General features: G+C 32.4%; 2 long non-coding RNA genes and 1 pseudogene across 3 annotated transcripts in view; 2 read left to right on the top strand and 1 right to left on the bottom strand.

The window, feature by feature from the left end:
* Positions 1-554: 554 nt before the first annotated feature.
* LOC148603295 (uncharacterized) overlaps positions 555-23,688 on the top strand; it is a 133,990-nt pseudogene continuing 110,856 nt past the window's right edge. The window contains exon 1 of the transcript XR_015916434.1: positions 555-873. The product of XR_015916434.1 is annotated as an uncharacterized LOC148603295 (transcript). The remainder of the gene's footprint in view (positions 874-23,688) is intronic.
* Positions 18,206-21,792, top strand: LOC148603299 (uncharacterized). The gene is made up of 3 exons (XR_015916735.1): positions 18,206-18,341; positions 20,481-20,549; positions 21,383-21,792. It is a non-coding gene; the product is annotated as an uncharacterized LOC148603299 (long non-coding RNA).
* On the bottom strand, positions 19,527-21,102 carry LOC148603300 (uncharacterized). Its single transcript, XR_015916734.1, has 2 exons — positions 20,781-21,102; positions 19,527-19,880 (listed from the first exon to the last, which is right to left on the bottom strand). It is a non-coding gene; the product is annotated as an uncharacterized LOC148603300 (long non-coding RNA).

Here is a 23,688-nt window from a genome sequence, read left to right as displayed (position 1 = left end):
GTCATAAATAGTCTATACATATATTTTTTGTTATATTTAGTAGTTTATAGTTTGTAAATGCTCACAGTTTTTAGTGGAGTCCAAGTTGCTCATTAGCTTTTGTTACTGTGTGTGTATGATTTAGTTACTTTATGCTTTTTTTTTGTATGTCTGTTTTATATGTCTGGTCTTTGTCCATGGATGGCATTCTTTTGATTACCGCTATAACCTTGGTTCCCTTGATTACTCTTCCATATAATTAATGTATTCCTAACACACCCATACTATGTGATTTTGAGCGCTCGGCGTTTTGATTACAAATGATGTTACACCGCTGCCGTTGACGTTTTCTATTCAATGTGGTAAAAAAAAAATGTTTTCTATGGCAAATTTTTCACAATCAGAGCAGAATTCGTTCATTTGTGAAAGGACATCTATTATCAAATACTATATATATATATATATATATATAGTGGTTATACATGCTTGACTCGATCGCATTAAATGTATACAAGCCTATCAAGATGAAGAGTGACTCCCTAATTCAATGGGGAATTTTACACGAAATTGTAATAAAACAATTTGGTGACTCGTGCAATAGCATGTTTTATTGGAAATCTATATCTCTTTCAAGTGTTCCATATAACATAATGTCGCATGCACTAAGCTGCAATATAAACATGTTATAGTATATAATTATTTATGGGATTATGGCGGCGAGATCCAATTTTCTTTAAAACGGCATTGTTTTTTCATGGGAAGGAGTTAAAATATTACAAACTGACAATCACACGTAACTACAGTGTATAGGAACTGAAACTTATATGCTTCCTGTACAGTAAGAGGGAAATTAATTTGTCATTTATACCCCGGATGTGGATTCATTTATCAAAGGTTTGATGATAATTCCGATTTGAATTTAGTTTGATAATTGGCATGTACATTGTGAAATAAGGCTGTGTAAATTGTACACTTGTACCAGGTCTCACCGATTAGTAATTATCTTATTAAAATGTCGGTGTCAATTACATGCTCCTTCTTATGATATACACATTCCCTAAAAGATACTTAGATACAAGGAAGGTCTAATCCAGTTGTTATTCTTTTATATGTTGATTGGATATGTTGTATGTTTTATTTATAGATTAGGTTGATTTTTGTCTTTCGCGAACTGTTTTACTTCATTTATTTTGGGCTTTTTACAGCTTGCTGTATGGTATGGGTTTTGCCTATCATTAAAAACCGTGTGATGACCTTTCGAATTTTAATTGATATATTATCAATTAGAAATAAATGTTATAACATCTTTGAATGTTTTAAGTAAATCTTTCAACGCATGGATGTACGTATCTTTGGAACTAGTTGCTCAAAAAGACAGCGCTTTTTTATGGCAACTAGGTGTCTGTATGAATGTGCACATTCGAACAAGAATTTACACAAACTAACGCACTGCTACGATTTCACATGTATTTTAATATTATTTTTTAAAAGATAAATTGAATGTTATTTGTAATAAGAAAAATGAATGTCAATAATTTTTTAAAACGATTAAGAACGACAAGCTTTTGATTAGATACCTTTAAGTGGATCCCGTTCATTTAATCGTTATCATAATAACTTGACGCGTATTGAAGGTGTAAAATTTTAACCATATATTGATTAAGTATATGAGTACTATGATTCAGGACTCACGGCCTAATCTAGACATCGACGACAAGAAAAGCAAAAATCTAGGCTCTGGTTAGTTTCTTATGAAATGATTAAGAACAGTCCTACATATCTAAATTAATAAATATTGTTCATTCAAGACTGCCTTCTCTATCCGGAAAACAATATGTACAATGTACACATATTATGTTCCTACGTTTCTTCGATTTTGCTCACTAGTTAACTACTATATGCAAAATATGTTAAATAGTACGCATTTTACTGCATATAAAATCCTCCTGCTTGAATTTCTTGCTTTTATTGTAAAAATTCCACGAATCCTTTCGCACTCAGTTTCACCTTTCTGAACATACGCGAAAAAAAAATTGTAAACATTGTACCGTAGTTACCAGATGAATTGCTTGGCCGGTGTGCACGCTTCATGAGGTGCATGAATGTACATGTAAATTTTCAACGGTCATGTGTCAATTGTCAACTTGTAGTTCAAGTATTTGTCATGATAGTTTTAATATTACATAGGTGCCAAGCGATTTGTCGTGCTAATTGTTGTCAACATTTCAGCGTTTGTCGTATTTTTGAATATTGTCAAACAAGTTTTAGCCTATATATTTTTGTTTAATGAAGTTTTAACAGAGATACCATTTGCATAGGTTTGAATCCTCGGAAAGAAGAAGACCCCTCCCATGGTCCCTTCTTATAATTTTACACAAAGTGGAGATTTGATAAAGCGTCATTTACACGACATATCAGTGTCAACTCTTATTACAATATTAGTTTTGGCCTAAACTATGTTAATTTTATCTTAAATGGAAGTCTATCACTTCTGAGCTTCATGGCTTCCCTCTTTGTCCCAATCATTGAATATAATTTGCAAACACATCATGTATCGGACTACATTTGTAATTATTTTAAGGGACGCTTTTCTGTCAATTAAAGATACCGTGGGCAGCTTATTTTATCTTTGCGCGGTTCAGAGATCTGTTAACACAGGTGTGGGCTTGCGATTAACAGACAGGTACATGTATACACGTAGGACTTCATATGGTGCAACATGATTATTTAATAATGAAACAAGTTGCAGGGTTTCAAAATCAGGAAAACAGTCAGCTTTGATCTACACAGTGGTTTCATGTAAATGTTGCATAGCAAGAGCGATAAACATTTTACAAGAATGTTTTGGAATACGTTTTGGGGAGTAAAAAGTTTGTCACGCAAAATTTCACACATAAAAGAGCTGAAATCAGGGAAAACTATATACCAAGTGTCAGAGTTTACCAGATCCTAATGTTTAGGGTACTACCTCTCATATCGCAGTTGTTTTAGTCGAAGTATTTTTCAGACATATTTAGAATAGTTGAGACAGACTTAGCACAAGTGAGAACACAATATACCCTATTCAGAATTACATTACTAAGTAGTGATGGCAAGGCGAGGTAATGGAAAGATAGAATTTGTAAAAAACTATGATAATTAACTTCGTTTTCCCCTTATTGATAATAATTAAACAAAATTTCATATATTATTCCAAAATATAATTATCATTTGCAATAACAACGTGAATTTGGAATTACTTAGAAGATTTCAATTTTTGATGCATTTTACAGTTCGACATGATTGTAACAAAGCAGTGCATATTTCAATGTCGATCTCTCAATACAATTATGACACCTCACATACACGTTGCGCTTGGTATTCCATCATATATAATGTTCAGCAGAAATAAATTTTAAAAGTTACTCATCTTCTTATATTTGAACTTGAAAAATACTCCATACTAAATAATACATGGAAATATATTATGTATATGGAAGTAAGATCTGTCTTTTAGAAGTCGTTTTTTATAGAACTATATAGTGTTTAAGATCATCAACAAGAGGTTTGAAAATCTCTTTCTCTTTGACCTTTACACCAATGTTTAATACTTGATACGTGATAAATATTTCTATCGTTGTGAACAGTTGTATGTTTCATAAGAACAGAAAACAGTTAAGTTAATGAAATAACATGTATATGTAACAAAAAGGTAAAATCTTATAGTTCTATAAAACAATACATATAAAGTTGTAGGTCTGAAAAATTCCCAATGATGTTAGAACTGTCAAATTTGAGATGCAATTCTTTGGTCGTTCTCTCCGCGGGACTCGAACTCGTACCGCTGTGACATCTATGGCAACACCGCCTGCACAAAGTCCAGCCCCAAACCACTCGGCCAGCTAGGCTATATAAAATATAGCTTTCACTGGCCGGGTCATTCCTCCTCGTAGGATTAATGTAGGGCTGTAACTTAGTACACGATGTATGGTAGTACAGTGTAGCGAATAGAATCGTCACATTCGGAGACGTTTCTATAATACTGATTTGTTGTGACATGCATCATTAATATGATTCTCTATCTTACATAATAACATCTATATGAACTGTCCCGTACTACCATACATCGTGTACTAAGTTACAGCCCTACGAGGAGGAATGACCCGGCCAGCGAAAGCTATATTTTTATATAGCCTAGCCTAGCTGGCCGAGTGGTCTAGGGCGGTGGACTTAGTGCAGGCGGTGTTGCCATAGATGTCAGAGCGGTACGAGTTTGAGTTCCGCGGAAGGAACGACCAAAAATTTGCTTCGCAAATTTGACAGTTCTAACATCGTTGGGAATTTTTCAGACCCTTCTATATATATATATATATATATATATATATTGTATGTACTTCATTGCACATATAATGTGAACATAATTACATAAGAAAGCACACAAAGAATTGAAGAGTTTGCATTATAATATTCTAGAAAAATAAAAGAGTAAATGAATTGCTCCAGAAAGATAAATACATGTATCTTCTATTCTGCAAAACAGTGAGATAGAAACGTCATTAATATTATTCAAAAATTAATGACGAACATCAAACGTTGGTTGTCATGGTATAAGCAAATCTGAGGCTGACAAGAGTTAATACTAATCATAAGATATATGTAACAACAAAAACGAAAAAGAAGTGCAGTCAACAAACAAAATCGTCTTTTTTTCCCTTTTCCTTATTCATATTATTATCGAGGATAGTTATTTGTTTTCCTTTATATTTCAGGAATCCGGTTTACCTTAAATATTTATAATGTCTGTGTCCATAAATAATTTATTTTATTAAGTGAAGCTGACAATATGTTTAGGCAAATATCAGTTTATCTCTTAATGGAAATACCAATGCCATCTTTCCCATCGAATTTACCAAATAATAATTATGTAGTCATTTATTGTATTCAGCATTTCGAGGACAAAATGTTAAGGTAGCAAGAATTCGTTTTATTAATCTTACTCAAAGAGGACTATAGTATGCATTATAATAAGGATCATTTTACCAAATGAAAGTTACAAAATCAAAAGCAGCAAAAGTTTTATTTTATTTTATTTTATTTTATTTTGCTTTTCAAGGGCAATAATTCTGCAAAGGAGTCATCTGACAACTTTAACTTGAAAGCCCGATTCTTATGTATATCAATTTGATTTTTACTATCAATTCTGGTTTCCAGATATTGGCAACAAATTATTGCATATTTATTTTGCCAAAAAAATTAAAATTTAAAGATAAAAAAAACTTCAAGATAAAGGAGACTACAGACAATCTTAGGTAGGTCCAACACTGAGAGATAGATGGAAAAGGACAACTATTTTAAAAGAAAATGCTGTGTTGTAGTTTGAACTGAAAGTTTTAAAGCTAAGAGTTTTTTGTTAAGGGAAAACATAAAGAAAACTTCCAAGTAAAATGTCCCATTATTGGAAATAAATAATGTATAAAAAATATTTACTATGATTCTTGTCATTTTTCAACTTTTTATAAGAAAAATTATTACAATATCATTGCCTTTCCCTGTACCGTTTATTTTAATGTTCCGGGAATGTAAAGATAATATTCAACAAAATTTGTTGCTATACTTAGGTTTTGTTCCAAAAACTATTTATACAGCAATTGTGTAGTATATTACCTGATATTACTGTTTTTTTTAAACGAAAAATGCAATTCACTTTGATGTTTGAGTTAAACCATACAGATATAATTAAAACTTAATGAAACATTCACTTTAGTCAAGTTCCGAACATTGCTGTCGAATTCATAGTGCCTGCTTAGAATAGTTTAAAACCCCCAAAAAGCATTTCAATCTCCGCGATCGGTACTCTGGACCCTGAGTCCTAAAGTAAACAATTTTGTCACCCCCCTATCTTTTTTTTTACATAAAGTAATAATAATCCTTGCTAAGGGGAGTGATTAAGTGATTAAAATGTTAAAGATCATCTTCCAAATATACAGAAAATGTTTACAAAATTCTGGAATTTTTAATTTAACAACTTATTTGTCCAGTGTGGCGCACGCGTTTTTCCTTCACTCTAATGAGGCTGACCTTATAGCTGATCAGATCCGAAAGAAAGAAAGAATATCGTTAGGGTAGATCTTTTATTCTCTGTATCCACTACATAGATGACGTATTATCTTTAAGCAATCCTAATGTTTGGGATTTGATACATCGCATCAACCCCAAAGAACTTGAGATAAAGGATACTACAGAAACTGTCAGTCTCATATTTTGACCTACATGTAGAAATCAACGGCAGAGGAACACTATTGACCACATTTTACGACAAACTTGATGCCTTTTCATTCAGAATTGTCAACTTTCCTTTCATCTGTGACCACATCCCTTCAGCATCTGCGTATGGAGTGTTCCTATCACAACTTATACGTTATGCCAAAGCTTTCTGAAACTACCCAGACTTTTTGTATCGCGCTAGAATTCAAACAAATAGTTTTCTGGTATAGGGTTATGCTGCTACAAGATTAAAGTTATCACAACAGGAGTTTTATGGTCGTCATCATGAACTCCTGGATCGTTACGGTGTATCCATCTACGCTATTAAATCTGATGTGTTCAACGTGTCATAGTTTTCCTTTCCCGTTTCGTCTACCCCGAACTTGACTTTTTATGAGCAATTCGATGGGTGTTTAAAGAAAAGCAGAGGACGCTTACCCTACCGATTCACCTGGTGCTACTCCTAGTTTTTAGTGGAGTTAGAGTTGCTCTTTCGCTTTTGTTACTTTGTATGTATGATTATAGTTACTTTGTGTTCTTTGTTGTGTATGTCTGTTTTTCATGTGTGGTCTTTGTCCCTGGATTACATTCTTTTAGTTACGGCTAAAACCTTATTTCCCTTGATTACTCCTTCTGTACCCAGGACATCGTCAAGTGTTTAAGAAAGTAGTTAACGTCTGGGAATTTTAATTATTGTGGTAATCATTTATAATAGTATTTCTATTGAATAATCATTCAAAGGACTTGAGACAAGTCTCTTGAATGAATTTTGTTATCTCCATTGGTGGATTTGGTAGTACAGTAAAAATTGATATTGGGAGTGTTAAACGTTTGATGACAGTTGTCCTTCCACTAAACGTAAGGTTCCTCCTACATCAACAATTAAAAATATTTTGTTCTTTTTTTTTCAATGTATCTTTAAAATTGAAACAAGTCTTGTCATCTGCCACAATATCAAAAGACATTCCAAGCATCTTAAATTTACTAGCTGTATTCCAAACTAAAGGTTTCTCAAGAGTATTCCCTTTTCTTGAGCCCACCCATCTTTCTTCAGAATTTGTCCAAGTTAACTCGCAGACCAACACAACTTGTAAAGCATCCGAATATGTTAAATGCCCTTTCTTAAGTGGGGTCATCTGCATATTGACTTGGCAGACACTCAGAGTCATTAATTGCAACACCTGTTACCTCTTGACCATTTGTTAGGAAGTTTTGAAAACAGATATATAAATAAGTAAGGGGATAACGAATCTCCTTGTCTAACCCCGATTACAAAAAAAACCCAAAAAACTCTGACATGTGTCCATTATTTATCACATTACTAGATATATCTGAATATATTCTTTTTAATCCATTGATATAATGTTAGACCTAAGTCATAAACACTATGTTAGACCTAAGTCATAAAAACTATGTTAGACCTAAGTCATAAAAACTTATTGTGTTTTCATCAGTGTCAAACGCTTTTTCAAAGCCTACCAATACGAGAAGACCAGGTAGCTTTCCTAACAAGTCAAAAACTAGATTAAAACATTCTTCTATATACCTACCATTCCGGAAACCCTTTCGTATTTCACTAATGATATTTGTAAGACCGGCTTCAACCTTTTTCGTGTATATAATGAAGCTTATTTGTAATCCACACAAAGTAGAATGATTGGTCTTCAGTTTTTAATGACATGCTTTTCCTTCCCACACTAAGATAAACAAGTTATTATGCCTTGTTTCTAACTAACTGAAAACTTACCATTAGTAAAACTATTTTTGTGTTTATTTTTTTCTGCCAGACCCCTACAATTTAATGAGCCAACTGCAATATAAAATTTTTGTAACCATGTATAATACAAGTGCAAAACAATGTATAACTTAACAAAATATTAGGTGCCTTTTTAATTCATTGTGTCTGCATACATGTAGTGGAAATAAAGTAGAAAACCCTTCTGCTTTAATATACCTGACATTCTCGTGCATATGTTTATGAATAAAAAAATCTTTCTCAAACAAGGATACCTATAAAAAGCCATTGTACTACAGAAAAACAAACACCTCAACTCAAAAGAAAAGTTAGAATCACCTAGACGAAAAGATAAAATAGGCAAACCAGCTGAAGTAAAAATATAACGCAAATGTATATAATTTTATAAAAAGAAACATAATTGTTCAAAGTGTCTGTGTTTTTGCCTTATTCTTCTATATTTGTCAACTTCTCATTATCTTTATACCGCATAATGGAAGGGTTTTGATCTTATTAAGTATTTATGAAAACATTTTATCTGAGGAAAACAAAACCAGTAAAAAAATCAAAATATTTTTTATATACAAAAGTACATCTATGAATGTACTTTTCTAAAGGAAATCTAATAATCATTGTTGTTTCAAGTCAAATATGCGTTTGTTTTTTTTTGTTTTTTTTTTTCAACAAATGTAAATTATCATCTAATTTAATGCTACTTGCATCTTTACATATATACCCTGGTGTGGTCAAATCAAAACATTTCTTTCAAGCAAATATGATATGCATCTTTGACTTATGACAATACAATTATGATGTGTATTTTTTTTACATATTTGAAGGAATTTTATTGTAAAACATACACTCCTTGTCATATGTTTGTCAGTACACAATGCATGTGGAAGAAAACAAAGGACATACATAATGCACATTTCATTGCATCAATCACATATTTAAGGATATACTGGATAAAATTCTTACACAGTACAAATTCATGTGACACCAGCTTATATGAAAATATCACCAATAATGTAGTGATTTCTATTTAAATTATCTTGATCTGTAGTGCACGTGAATAGACTACACAAACTGCGTATTTCAATGTAGGTAGTCGCCTCACAAAGTATAAAATATATTTTGCATCAAGCAGTAACCTTATTCGAGTTTTGTAGATAAGTTAAAAGTTTGTTTATCTAATCTACTAAAAAAACAGAAAATTTTGAGATATAGACAGTAGACCTAGACTTGTTCCGAAAAACCACGCCCACTAAGGAATTATTGATAAACATGAACAAGAAACTATAAAGAAAACACTAACTTTGTTTTATATTTTTTACATACACTTAACGATAGCGATGGAAATAGTTATTTATCCCATTCCGTCTTGAGTCGTTCGTCGATATTATCAAATTTGTTGAACCGAAAATATCAGTTCCATAGAGGCGAGTACCGAACAAGGGATATCGAGTTTTTTCATGCACCTACCTAACACAGGGTTGTATTATATAAATTGGAAAGGTCCTTAATCATACTTTCATAAATGCTTGGTCATAAAAATGGGAAGTGGTCACATTTTTTTAAACTGCAACAAGAGCAAAAAATGAGTTTTGATAATCATATAAGATTTAAATGGAAACGTCGTTTAAAAACAAACAATACTTCAAAAATATATCAAAATTGTACTATAATCAATTTAAATCTTAATTTATTCATTTTTAAATTTACCTTCTAGACATTTTTTTTAATTTAGGGAAAAAAACGTACTATTTTGTAAAAAAACCCATTTTTTAGAGGCTTCCATATCGATTGATTCGACTCTTTATTTCTCGAAATGCTGTTATTTTAAAACACAAAAGCGCGGGGAAAGGTTTTAAACCGTTAACTTATAAGTATTATAATCGGAGGCACTTGTTTATCATAAGCAACGAAAAGTTGCAGATCTTTGATGTCTTGGTCCATTCAAATATCTGTCCGTTCGTCCGTACCTGTGTCCGTGCGTCTTTCTCTCTGTCCATGCCTCCGTCATAATGTCTTGTGGCCTAGGCAATGCCTCCATTTTTTTACCGATTTACTTCAAACTTTAGTGAATGATTTGTAACATTATTATTTTAGATGTTTTTCATATACACCAGTCAATGGGCAATATTTTATTTGGTTCCACACATGTAAAGTGTTGTTCCTCTTTTAGTTAGACAAACATATAACTACGAATATATTAATTGGAAGCTAAATCAACGCAAGAAAAAAAGGTAGAGGGCCACTGGCAGAATAAACCAGCATGGGTCCATTAGGGACCTGAGGGGCGTATTTTATTAGAGAGAGAGAAAAGTAAGGCAACAATGATAATAATGAATGCAAATGCCATATATATTTTTTACTCTTCACTATTGATAAGCAAAACTTTTAATGCTTCAAGAAGTGAGAGGCTTCAGTACCTGAACCGATCCATGAAACAAATACTGCGATGGTTCATCGATCACCAATCAATCTCCGATCAGTCATCGATCCATCAAACCAATCCATTAAACCGGTGATATCATGTCGTAACAACAGAGCGGTCACTACATTATCGATTTTAATTGTTTTGTTTATTTGTTTGTTTGCTTTTGTTTTGGTAGTTTTACACATATTTACATAATACAATAGAACTAAACATCATTGTTTACTTCTATTTCACATTCCTGTTATTTTGAACAGATCACCTGTCACTTTTTAAACAAAACTGCGATCTGATCGGTCACCTGTAATCGGTTTTCGATCCGTCAGCGAACAATCAGTCAGCGGTCATCAATCCATGCGCGGATCGGTTCATAGACTGTAATTATTAATGCCCATTCTTAAAATTTCTTCATTTTTACACAAGGTTGCTTTTATTGCTTTTTGGTGATTTTAATATGATGATTACCCAATGTGAGAGAACTGTCAAATATTGTTTGTGGCATGTCAAACCTTTTTAGCTATGTCAAGGCAGTCTTGTTACCTAATACAACCTCGGAAAGAGCAGTCGGCTATATGACTTACACGGGATTATGAAACTTCGTATGGCACAGTTGGATTGTTTTCCTGAAAGCATTAGGTAAACACGAGTGACTGCATGTAAATCTGTATCTACCAACAGATATCAAAAATCCGATTTCCCATTTTTTTCCCAATGATGAATTAAAGCACAACAGAGTATAAAATCCATCAAACCACAGAATGTGTAAATGGAAACAGACGCTCAAGTACGCACAGAAAATATCAGCCCGCACTGATATTGTAGTTCTGCACAGTACACAAAAGAATTTGCTGTCTGTCAATTGTATATAATTTACATGGTAGCTCAACAATAGTCCGTGGTATTTTTTTTTAAGTAATTAGAGGTTTTATCATGGAAAAGAAACATTCCAATAGCATAGAAAAAGCCTAGTTGTTCTGAACTGTATCAGCGCTATGCTTTAGTTGTACCAGTATAAAGCGATGAAACTGTTTCTTCTATTGGATGGGCTTTTAGGCTAGAAACCACTAATTTCACTTCCCATAGGCTTCAGCATGATTCTACATATGTCAGTTTACAATCATCAGAATGGCATGTGAGGTTAGCAAACTTGCAGTGCAGTACTGGTCACCGGAAGTGAAGGTTTATAAATAGCATGGGAAATCCTAGTATATTCACAAGATAAGGGTTTATTTAGATATCTTTAAGGAGATTAGGTTTCACATTACAAGAACCAAAATGCACCTATAAAATGTACAGACATGTTTTTTTTTCCATTCAGAAATTGTTTAATTTTAAATAAAATGAGAACTTTTTTCACAGCACTATGAGAAACAAGAGATAATTTCTGCGTAGGACTATTATTGCGTACATTCTAAATGTTAATTGGTTGAATTGGTGGTCTGTAACCTTTTTCGACAACTGATAATTTTATGATAGCGTTGCCAAGTATTTAATTTTTATTGCGGTTTACCTCATTACAAACATGAAATGCGGAGAAACCTTATTTTTTCCTTATATATTCAAAAGGAATTCAAATAAATATACCTTATTCTACATTGCTGTTAAGTTTATCATCAAAAAGTCATGTAATAAACCCTGTCGATAAAGAAGACAAACTCTTTAAAGATTTTATCATTGTCATTTTGTTCACAGTAGGATATTTATTGAAGAACAGTAATCCTAATTTTGCATCTTAAAACTGAAGCTTCTTAATACAGTATTTTGGTATCTTTTTCTGAAGTTTACGCAGAAATTCGTAGTTATACACGTTCTATTTTTATTTTTTTAAAGACAAAACTACTTAATACAAAGTTTGACTTTCATATCAACAACTATGTTGTCCCCGAAATATTTATATATACAAAATGATTTGAAGTCTAAAAGACGCGTATTTGAATAACTTGCCTGTATGCAGAAAGCGATATTTGTAGTTTTTTTCAGGGAGAGACATTTTTTTTCAGAACGAACAACTCTGCACATATAGATGAGATAAGTCACGTGAATAGTACACAAACATGTTCTCATTTAATTTTTGTCGATTTTGTATCACGCCAAAGTTATGCTGTATTTTGAAATACAAATGAATACGAAGGTGTTTCCGATCTTTTTGCATAAAATGCAAGACCACCAATTATGTAAGGTATTAGATATAATCAGTTGGTGTGAACATGTAACCCAAAAAGTAATTTTTCTTTGAGTGTTTTTTTTTCATTTTAAATGATAATGAAAAACTCGATTGAGGAGTACTCAATGGAACCAAAATTCTAGCGGAAATCAAAAGAATGTTATCCAGGGACAAAGACCAGACATGGAAAACAGACAATCACAACAAAGAACGTAAGTTGTACAAGTCCTGTAATAACTTTTGTGATGCTTAATTTTATTTGAAGGAATGTCATCAAATGGATCAAATTCAATAAGTAACTTTCTATATACGTCATATTTCCAGCATTATAACGTTTATACAAGTTTTATCAGTTGACGCGCCGTAAGTGTCTGCTGTGTGACAGTTTGGCATATTTCAAAACGATGCAAATTTATTGGCTTTGCATACGTTTCAGAGGGTGTTGGTATGCATTCAACGGGACTGAAATTCGATCAAGATACGCAAATATTCTTTGAAAGGAATATTTCAATTTACACAATGAATACAACGAGGCCTGGATAAACACAAAGACAATCCAGTTCGACTGCTATTTACATGATTTATTAAAAACAAAATATATTTTTTTTCGTAATATATATATATATATATATATATATATATATATTGTGCTGTTTAAAGGGAGGGGTCGACAACAACACTAATGTCGTTGCATTTGATTGTTTTTATCAAAATTTAACCCTTTTTATAACAATGGTATGTCCTTCTATTAAAAAAAACAAGAAAGAAGTTCAAAAATGTGTTGAATTGAATCACCGTAAAATTACAAGCTTTTCGACATATTTTTGATCTCGCGAGATTTTTACGTGACCAAGGGACACTTTTACGACCAATCAAATCTTAAGCTATGATGGCTTTTCTTTCAATCAATACAAAACTTAGCCATTTTTTAGGAAGGTCCAATAAACATTTTAAAGGGAGGCCTTTTTTTGACAAATTGGCGATCGCCTAATATATGTGACCGTTGAAGTACCACACACTTTTTATGTACTTGTTATTGTTGAGACTGTATAGCAAATCTTTTATTTTGAGGATTATGTTAGCTTAAATGTTTATGTTGTGCTTTTCCTTAAGCTGTTTCCTTTGTATCACTCCTTCCCCTGAATTCTGTAAATAGCGACAATTTCTTATGGTTCAATCTTTAGGTCGACTGATTCTTTCATTTTACCGAGTAACTCGGTTTTTTTTCCCGGGAGTACTGCTCAATCCAGTTTGCCATCACTACATTCTCAGTTGCTCTTTGGCTCATTTTTTCATGTCAGTCTTAAAGTTGTTTAACTCTTGATAAAGTAGGACATTTTTCTCAAACAAGTTTTATTGCCTTTTTCGAAAGCATCCATTGTCACCCCATACAGGTCCGGGTGTCAAAAGAATAGGCCCGTTGCATTACTAGGCTTGTCCTAAAAGGCGACTAAATAGTGTTCCGAACCCATGCCGGGAGAGGCTAGGGCACTCTGCCCACAGAGCAACTGGTTTGTGTGCCCCACTGGTGGTGGAATGGGGTACACCTGGCGTGATACATGCTGGTGTTGTCAGGCTGTAATACGGAAAACCTGACGCTAAACCATAGTTGTGCACCGTGTTGGGGAAGTTGCCACGTTTCTAGATCGTTAAGAGCCCTGTTTTGGTATTGGTATTTGATAGGAGTAAAAACTTAAGTGCTCCGCCACTGGAGGCTTAATTGCCCGACCTTACCCATCTTTCCCTTTTTCTAGTAGCAATCAAAATTTGTCGACCCTATCATCCTAGTTTTCCATCCCATTGTTTCTGTCATCATCATTTGATTTTCATTTTATCATCCATTTCATATTCATCGCCTAAATATAATTGAAATATTGCTGCTTGGTCGTTAAACCACAACAACATCAGCCTCCATAGTCCGGCTTACATTAGCAAACATTTTATTCACAACTGTGGTTCACTTTTTCTATTTTGGTATCAACTCCTTTGCGTATATTTTTTTTTTTTATTTAAACATACATGTTCGCCATGATAGTTGTACTATTCCTACGATATGTGACTTAGTTAGGACCTTTTCTAGTAAAGTTTTTGTGTCCTCAAGATCTTTCGCAACGCATATAGAATGGTCCGGATATACACATACATGGACGTTCAAGGGGTTTGTGCTATTAGCATTGACGGAATTGGTTCGATTTGTCTCTCCCTTTCAAACACATTTTAGGTCAATTTGTCCTTATCTTTACACATGGATGCATTTTCAGATGATTTAGGGTGCCTTTCAATAGTAGCCGTGGAGACAAAACTAGTAACATTTATAATTATTTATGCAACATTTATCATACAAAGAGTAAAACTCAATATTGGTATGAATCTAAGTTTCAATTTATTTTTCAATACAACTTGTTTTCACTATTGTAGTATAACCATAAGTGATTTTGTGAAATATCTTTTTTTTTGTAATTTGCACATATATGAAAAATTTGCAATGCAGGAAAACACAGTTTGACTTATGTCAATATTTTATATGTGTGTATTGAAGTGATTTTATTTCGATATAAATGACACTAAGCCAGTTTAAGTTTTTCTTTGAAATATCCAAGACTCGACATGTTTCGGATATATAAGTAGAGGAGCTCCACAGCTAAAATACAGAAGTTTGAATTAAGGAATCTTATCATAGAAATTAATATCGAAGACCAATGAACGATCTTGTGCTGACATTTTCATTTCGGTGGGTTTTTATCGCTTTGGCATATACACCATATCTTTAATTGTTATAATTACAAGATACATGGTTTGATCTAAGAGAGGAGTTCTACGGAGTAACTAGACCGAGGTATTATGGCTATGTTGTTCTGAGACGGTAAACGTATATGTAACTTGCATTTAATATCGTATCAAAGGACGAATGAAAAGTGAATATTTGCTAGTTTTAGTCGATAGTTCTGTTTATGTTTAAGGAACAAAAAGCGTGGAGCGAAAATACACATGAATAAGTGCCTTTAAACAGAATGCAATCAGTTAAAATTCCATTATCGAATAAAAGATATAACAGTAGAAAAGTTTGGTTTGAATTATATTATGACAAAAAGATCAGTTACAGAACAAAACTTTTTTTTATTTTGATTATTTATTTATATTGCGTTAGACATATTCAAATATCGTAAGTTAAGGTACTTCCTTAAACGGTTTTGCAATTACAATGTACATGCATAAACATGGACGAGAAGGGTTAAGCACTAACAAACATGTTTAACCACGCTACATATTTTATGTGTGTGTCCCAATTCTGGATTCTGTAGTCCACTTGTTGTCGATTTTTTTATGTTCTCTGTTATTCATTTTGCGTTTGTTTTTCTACAGATTATGTCAATTTCCGTCCTCTTGGATAGTTTTACTTCAACTGTAACAAAAGTACAGACTCCTACTTATTCTTACCGGATAAAGCGCAGGAGATTGAACGACTGGTATTTAAATTAGTTGGTGGAATCACATGATCTACGAAAATATATTGTTAAAAAAAGACATTAATGGGGCAGTCGGTAATCTGAGTGTTTTTTTACTGTATGTAGATCATTAAATAGACGATTATAACTTGAACCTAATTTGGTTATTCGTACATAAACGGAGACCATTTCTGTGTAGTGTCATTTAATGTCAAAAAGTATCCGATAAGCTATCTTTCTTTTTTATAAACGTGTAAAACTATATTTTATTTGTAATGGTAAATACCAAAATTGCCCCTTTAAAGTTTTGAGATATACAAATGTGCAAAAACCTTAGGGGATGTAGGTTCCATTGGGCCTTTTTCTACTGAAATAATCGAGGAAAATATTTACCTAAATTTAATGAAAAAAATACTCAATAACAATTTAATCTATATTGTAATTTCTTTAATTTTATTCGTCAAGTAATTCGAAGGCAAAGATTGAAAATAAATTCACGAAACCCGTATAAGCATTAATAGAATAGCATTTTTCACCCTTTTTCAATTTTTTTATAGTGAAATCCAACACGACCACAAAACTATGTAAACTAAATATATGCATACATTTTTACAGTATTAATTTGCAAAATATTTATTTAATGAAGAGCCTTCTAAACGGTTTTTGGTTATTTTGAACTCATTTTTTTTATTTTAAATTACAAATTTAAACATGAAATATAAGAAATTTTTACCATACAACTTAAATTGTAATTACAAATTGTCCTTCGACAGAATGACGCCTTATGGATCCCAACAATTTGCTATTTAACCCATATGTGCTAACAATAACCTCAAACTTATTCAACCAAAATATTTCATGTAAATGCATCATTACATTTTTTCCAAGTATCGAATAGGATTCTGACTACAGTCAAATATTGTCAAGGTGAAGGAAATCCTAAACGAACGCAAACGGAATTAAAAATCTAATGGCATATTAAAAAGTAAGCGATTGTGCAGAGTACGAGGACTTGTAGGTCTAAATCGGTAAGCATACAACTTGTTAGCGAAGTTCATGATACTAAGACTAAAAAATTCAGTCAAGCAAAATTGACAAATTTGTATTATTTTAAAATCACATTCTGAAAGTTTTATAACACTCCACCAAAGTGCTATAATAGTACTGAGGATACACATATATGACATGAGACAATCTTGATCACTACTACTCTTTCCAATCTTGACTTGTGAAACATTCTTAAGTGGCATTTAAAAAAATGTAACAGGTTTGATAAAGAATAAATGTACCTTTTGTTTCGAACTGATGGGTAGAAAAAAAGTATGACTTACGGGTAATAATACAATAAAAATATTGCATTAAAATATATTTGTTCAAGTCTGAATGTTAAACAATAGAAACAGCGGATAACAAAACAAAACAAAACAATTGTATGTATATCATAGGTGTCGACTTTTTTCTGCAAATGTTCCTATATTTTTAGGATTTCATTTTTGTTTCTATTTAAAGTAATTCAGGTATTGTTTATGAGTGTATTGGATAAACTATGTTTGAGTGTTTGATGACAAATAAACAAATATAAAAAAGGCATAACAAGGTAAAATTTGTCTATACAATGTTTCAAATCTATCTTTGAATTAAATTTTATACTATCAGGCTGGCAAAAAAACTATTATTATCGTTTTATTAGTGTCCATGAGGGTTCGTGTTGTTCGTGTTTCTGTCTGTACGTACTGGTACACTTTGTGTCTGTGTGTGCAAGTTTTTTTTCTTCGTGTGTTGTTGTTTCCAGTGTTCACATGTCCAAGGGTTTCCCTTTGTTTACACATTAACATTACTTCTACTTCACTATTACTTTTTCAGTTGTAAGTACTTTCTTTAAAATCGCCGTACATAAAACGATATTACAATAATGACATGTATCGAAATTGGTTCTACAAACCACCCATGTCATATAAACGTGGCATTTAGTACAATGAAAGAACAATAAAAAATTCAATATATAAAATTTAACACGACATGTATACCAGGAACCTTTGTCATCATAATACATCATTTTAAAATTTTTAAATGATATTTTCGTCGTGTGAAGGTGATGAAATGAACTCACTTACGGTTACACAATCATTCTGAAATGATTGCTACTATTTTGTTGAACCATTTGTTTGCACTGCAGGTGATTATGTAAATACCAAGTATGATGTTTTTGTCATTTGATGTTTACATTACAGATATGTAAATGCTCCAAATACCGTTATACATTAAAAAGACACAAAACTGACGAAAGGCAATAACAACAATCTACTTACAATTTGCTCAAGAGCTTCAATTACCGAGGTAAGTTTAACTAATGCATTGCATAAACCCTTAAAAGAAATAATTTAAATTATTTTTTCCCTCGATATAGTGTTAGTCGCAACTATAATTTATACCGAAGTTCTTACTGACAATACCGGTAGATTGGAAGAAAACGGTATATATTTTGAAACAACTTAATACTTTGTCACGACAAGATATTTAAAAATTAAAAATTAATAATGAACATTATATTAAATGTGTTCTAAATTATGGAAAAGGTTATTATTAACTTCACTTTCGACTTCAACTTCGATTTAGAAACTACTAACTCTTCCGGGACAACTTAACTCGTCATTATTAATTGGTAGAGTTCGGTTTTTCTTTTATTTTTATCTTCTTTCTTATCAGCGCATTGGTATTTTCGATTTCTTTAAAAAAAAAATGAAATCAATTTAGATTTCCGTTACTTGTAGTTTCTTTTAAAATATGATTGACCAGAATTTTCTGGACTTAACCTTAAGCAAAGTTTTAACGCTTACCCTACCGGTGCACCTGTTCCATGGTAACAGTTTTAGTGGAGTCCGAGTTGCTCATTTACTTTTGTTACTTTATATATATGATTTTAGTTACTTTATGTTCTTTGTTGTGTGTGTCTGTTTTCCATGTCTGGTCTTTGTCCCTGGATTACATTCTTTTGATTACCGCTATAACCTTGGTTCCCTAGATTACTCTTTTAAGAGTTGCAGAAAGTTACACACGATAAAAAGCTACACAATATTCAAGAATAATTGTTTGAATGCGTTAGTATAGAACTTTAGCAGATATAATTTAGTTAAATCTAACGAAGCTAAAGAAAAGTAATCAACAAAAGCTTTGCATCTTTGCATGATGTTACGGCAGTGACACATTTTATAGCAAATGATTGACTTTTCTTCTCACTTTTTATAATCTGTATGAAATTAAATCAAATCTGTAGACCTTATGGGTGACTTGAGATGTTATAAAAGTTCTAATGACAGCAGAGAACCTCACTCTTAAGAAAAACATAGGTAAAGGTTACATCAACGTAATCTTATCAAGTTAACAATTTTTGTTTTAAATGAATTTGGCATTTTATGCTATATGAAATAATTATTAAAACTTATTACAACCTGTAGTTAATTGATAAAGGTATCATTACGTAATTGCTGAGTTAAAGGTACTTATCTCGTCACTAATATGTGATTTTGAATTAATATTTTATTCGTTTGCGCAAATGAAAATGTAAAATGGTCTCTCTAAGGACGGTCCCTTTTTTGTTACTTCTTTTCTTGTTACTTCTTCTGGTACAGTCTATTAGGGAACCTTATATTTAAGTTGTTACAAAACATGCACTAGGTATTACTTTAACTATCGTGAGTCCTTGAGAGCTTTATTTCCACTTGTGGCCGGGCAGGACGACAACCCGCAGAGCCTACACCGCTGTACGTTGATCGCTTTTACAAGTTGCTGTCAAGTAATGTGATGTCATAAGTGTCGCTATGTTCTTTGATGACATCTTCTGTTTTCATACCTTTATACACTGTACGTTTCCTGTTCCTGTAAGATATTTCACAATTCAAATAAAATAAAACAAAAACGCATCCATGTTGTAAATAGGCTCTTGTAGCCTAACGATCGGGATTCTTTTAATTTTGATTATTTTTATAGTGCATCTTCATTGATCTGGTATATGATGAAACCGGCTAGTTACATATTTAATTAGTATAAAGTAGCAAATAAGTATTAAACCAGACAAAAGGTTTATCTCAAATACAATCGTAAATATCTTTAATATTTGAAATATTTCAACACTACTCTCAACGATGCGTACCTATAACATCTGTTGGTTTGTTTAGGTAATAATCAGGAGACAATATATACATCTGATTTTATATTACGTCTTTAATTATTGGACTTAATAATATTATTTTTACTCCTTCATCTTTGATTAATTTGATATATGATTATATATAAATATAAACATGTCATTACATACTTGAATGTGTTTGTAGATCTTCCAACGTGTGACAGTTTTAATATAACTAATTTCGAGCGATATTTATTGTTACTCCCTCATCTGTTTTGATACTATATATAATTCTTTTATCATATAAGTATACATCAAACATTTCATTACATATTTGAATGTCTTTGTAGATCGCGTGACAATGTTACTATGATTTCAAGCGACATTTCAATTAAAGTAATTCTAAAACAATCAAGAAAGTAAGTACATGTATTTTTGATTATTTTGCACTTTAAATTTGAGATTCGAAAGTGCCATGGCGGCCGAGTATGACTGGTATATCTTAACCACAGAAGCCAAGTTGCTCTTAATTCCATGCGGGTCACAAAATAAAGAAATTGTAACTAATCTATAGTTTATTACGATTATACACAAAATACATGTTACAGAATGAAAAGTTATTTTGACAACATGTAATTTCGCAAACTCACATATACGATTCGCTCAAACAAATTATTCTCCAAAAGCTCTCAAATTCCTTAATAAGGATTGGATCCACTTGGTACAGGGGAACAACACAATACACATCAACAAGCGGGGAATTTCCCATATAGCGATAACTTCCTGGTAAGACAAGTTATACTATCGTCAACACTACACAATCTACAACCTCGGACCATTGTCGGAACGCAATAACTTCCTGTAAAGGCAGCAGGAGGATATTTTTGTCGCACAACGGTGACTAGAGATCCCCCGCCTGATCACAACCTCTTTCAATACGACAAATATAGTTCGGTGTAAATGAAAATGAAAGTAGGGGAAAAGATAAATATAACAGCGTATACATTATACAATAATAGCAATAATAACAAAATGTGCAGAATATAAAAAAAAGCGAAATAATATAGTTTTCTCTGAGACGTTTGTATAATATTGATTGGTTGTGACATGCATAATTAATTTGATCCTCTATCCTACATAATAACATCTAAATGAGCTGTCCCGTACTACCATACATCGTGTACTTAGTTACAGCCCTAGATTAATCCTACGAGGTGAAATGACCTTGCTAACAAAGCTATATTTTATATAGACTAGGTGTCCGAGTGGTCAAGGGCGCTGGACTTAGTGCAGGCGGTGTTGCCATCGATGTCACAGCGGTACAAGTTCGAGTCCCACGGAAGGAACGACCAAAAATTTGCAACGAAAATTTGACAGTTCTAACATCGTTGGGAATGTTTCAGACCTTTCTATGTATATATATATATATATATAGAAAGTTAATAAAAAAGTGTATTGTTGAAATTTATAAGATATAAACTTAGTGATCAATGACATATGTATACCCACTGTATAGACTCTACTGTCAAAGATATTAAAGTATGGCATTCAAACGGAACTAATAAAATCATCATAATTATAACTAAAATATTTTTATACATAAATGTACAAATGCATCGAAATGATTGTACATACATATATGATATGATGAAAAATATCTTGTAGCACTGCATGTAAATGTAGTTTTAAGTTTTCTATATTTGACTGTTAATTTGTGTAGAAATAAAAAGATCTGTACAAAAATGTATGAAATATTAAAGTGAACAAACTTCAACTGAAAATTAACAGAACAAAGCCTGCTATCAAATTGTTAACCTCAACGTGTGAAACTGGTTGTGGACGTCAAATTCTGGTCAAATGCTAGTGACCGTCTGGCTTGTTTCCCAACATTCTGAGCTTCTGCGGTTAAGCTACTTACTGCACTTGGGTACGAGACCACTTAAATTTGATAAGTCAAATAATGGTATTAATTTACTTGTTAAACATATAAGCTCATGTATCAATCGGGGGTTGATTATTTTCTTGGCCAGCAGAGCATTCTTTGGGCTATAGTTGAGCGTTTCGGTGACTGCAGCGACAACATAACAGCTCTTTGAGCAGTTTCTAAGATTCCTTTCAAACAGACTCTGAAATCTTCACACTCTTTATTCATTTTTATCGCTTTTTCCAGAGAACGAAACATTTCTGGCAAATCCACCTCGACCTTCAAGTCAATCGTTTCTTTTCGTTCCTTTGTAAATTTTATTTTTCTATTTTTCAAAAATATTTGACCTCTATTCTGTCTAATACTTTGAGAAGTTGAACAAAAGAAAATTCTTAAATGTAAATATTTCCAAGCAAATAGGTTAACCCTGACGTCAACGATTCTGAACAGCCAGCTTTGTTTCTTTGATATTCTCGGACCCTTTCAAAGCAATTTGATTGGCTGATCAGTTCCTCTGGACACGACCTCTTATCGGGCTGCTTCAGATGTTAGGGAGCGTTAGGCAGTGTAGCATATCAAAACAGCTAATATTAATCAGATTGCAAAATCCCATATGTGGTCTTTTCACATTCTGTACTTCTTGTGTCGTCTGTAACAGCAACGCGCAGGAGAATATTTTACCCCTATAATTCTGACTCCGAGCCAACAAGTCATCAGTCTATTCAATATATGCCATGTTTAGGTAGAGAAGCAGTAAATTCCAGCTTAATTACTGCTACATACACAAAACTTTGTTTTGCCTTGTGCATCAAAATACATCTTCTGGCACATTTTGTTTTTTCTTTGTTTGTATTTTGAGGAGAGATGACTATGTTTATTATCCTTAACGTGTACAATCGTACTCCTATTATTTGATAAACATAATTATATTTTTGTTGCTGTTCAGTTGTTAACCTCTCTGATATGACTTTACATTTCATAAGAATGTAGGCAAGGCTAAGGAGTAAAAAAAGACAGTCATAAATAGTCTATACATATTTTTTTTGTTTTGTTCTATTTCGTATTTTATAGTTTCCTTTTAATAAATGCATTCCTTACACACCCATACTTTGTGATATTGAGCGCGTAGCGATTTGATTTCAAGTCATATTGCACGACTGGCGTCGGTAATTTCTATTCACTGTGGTAAAACTGTCACTCTGGTAAAATTCGTTCACTTTAAAATGATAAACAAATACATATATGAAACAAAATTGTGGTTTTCCATACTTCACCCGATCGCATTAAATGTATACAAACATATTTGTTTTGAAAATCAAGATGAAGAGTAACTCACTAATTGAATGGAAAACTCAATAAAATTCTACAGAAAAATGTAATAAAACAATTGTATGGCTGCGTAGAACATGCAATATCATGTTTTATGGAACACTGAAAAGATATATCGAAGACTTCTAGCCGAGGAACAATAATTCACTCAATATGGAAAAGCTTACGCAACTATACCTTTATTGACTAACTAGTCTAATACGCTAGGCCATGACGTATTGAACGGCTAAATCTCGTATTGGTGCACTTTTGAATTTTGTATTGTACTGGCAGTTTTGATCATATTTAGGTCTATATTCGAACGT

This window comes from Perna viridis, chromosome 11 (assembly GCF_037379345.1).
Source record: "Perna viridis isolate PV_CMFRI_1.1 ecotype Kerala chromosome 11, ASM3737934v1, whole genome shotgun sequence".
NCBI lineage: Eukaryota > Metazoa > Mollusca > Bivalvia > Mytilida > Mytilidae > Perna > Perna viridis.
Note: the sequence above shows the minus strand (reverse complement) of the source record. Positions and strands in the feature narration are given on the sequence as shown.